We start from the raw sequence: 1597 nt of genomic DNA, 5'->3' as shown, positions 1-1597 counted from the left end.
CCTGGGATCATGACTTAAGCCAAAATCAAGAGTTGTATGCTCAACTGCCTGAACCACCCAGGCGCTCCTCTAAATTCTGTCTTAAAACAGGTGATGATTTCCGTTTCTGTGTTCTTTTTAATGTATTTTGAAATGATTGATAATAATTGGAATACTTGTTGTTTTGTAAATTAAACAAGAACCCCAAAATAAAAAAAAATGCTATGCTCAGTTCTACTTGTATTTAAAAATACACTGGAAATTCTGCATATCCTCATGATAAAGCTTATTTTCAATGCACAGTACTTCAATTTTGATGACATGGTTTTTTATGACACGTCTTTTTTCAGGCTGAGCACTCAAATGGGAAATTCCTGTAGATTTCCAAGTGGCCTTGGTGCCAGTGATGCATATTGCTTCCCTCCTAATGATGATGGATAACTTTCCTCGACATTTTTTCACCTGATCAGCATTCGGAGCATAATGCTAGTAACTAAGCTGAGGCAGCTGTGCTGCAAAATATCAAACACCACGTCTGAAGATGAATCCTGTCAGCATAACTGAACAGCAGAGGTGCCAAAGGAACTGTCGAAATCAACCGGGCTGCGATGTTTACTTTGCTGACGAACGTTGGCTTTAATTTAGCAGTGACACAGCAAGGATTGAAAAACTTAGCAACTATTCTCAGCATTGGAAGAATTCAACAGCGGACATAAAAATATTGGTAGCCACCAATATTACATCTGTGACGTTATCATATTAGCAAGTGAAACTGGAGTAAGACTTGCATAGATCAAGCTAATATATAGGGTGCCATTGGGATTTTACCAGCAAGTGGACCAAGAACGTTTCCCAAATTGACCTACAATTGTCCCAATTTCAAGCAATAAATCCACCCAACAGATCAGTGAACCCAACTAACGCAAAAACTCCTCGGGCAACACCAAAATCTTCTCCAGTAATCCAAGAGCCCCAAACTGGGGCCAAGTTGATTCTCGTCATTGACAACATACATGGAATTGTCCGTGGGTTTCCTTACAGGCTTGGTGGTGCTTGCCAGGCCCCATCGTCTGCCTGGAGCCTCAGTGGCAGTTATGAGGACCACCTTTCTTGTGCCCAAGCAAAGGCCCCTCCCAGGGGATTAATATCTCTCATCTAGTTGACTTGTTTTCTCTTCGGGTGTCTAACACCAGGTGTCAGGTGTCTGCCTCATCCACTGTTTACAGCTTCAATGACTTTTTTTTTTAATTTTTAGAAATTCTATTTAAAAAAAATATACCCATTGGTTTTCACAGTGACACCTTTTTATTAGGGTTTATTTCTCCATTAATTAATTTAAATACACTTATGTCCTACCTCTTAGATTTCAATCCCGTTATCTCACGTTTTTAGGGCTCAAATCCTGCTAGTTACTGTCTGCTGACTTGTGCACGTGGTGATGTTCTCCTCATGTGTTTTGAAAATGTTGATTCTGAGCTCATCACTGATGAGCCTTGCTTGTTTTTCCTAAGAGAAATTCTTGTGGCCTGGCTTGGCCTCCCTCCAGAATTTTCCACTTAATTTTCTCAGAATTAAGTGAGCTATCACTGGCTTGGGATCAATTATTAGAATTCCTTGG

The 1597-nt window shown here is 40.2% G+C and overlaps 1 pseudogene; it reads right to left on the bottom strand.

Moving 5' to 3' along the window:
* Positions 1-472: 472 nt before the first annotated feature.
* LOC115524448 lies at positions 473-1057 on the bottom strand (annotated as a pseudogene).
* Between the last annotated feature and the right edge of the window lie 540 nt (positions 1058-1597).

This window comes from Lynx canadensis, chromosome D1 (assembly GCF_007474595.2).
Source record: "Lynx canadensis isolate LIC74 chromosome D1, mLynCan4.pri.v2, whole genome shotgun sequence".
NCBI classification, from domain to species: domain Eukaryota; kingdom Metazoa; phylum Chordata; class Mammalia; order Carnivora; family Felidae; genus Lynx; species Lynx canadensis.
The sequence above is the reverse complement of the archived record's forward strand: the minus strand, read 5'-3'. Positions and strand labels throughout refer to the sequence as shown.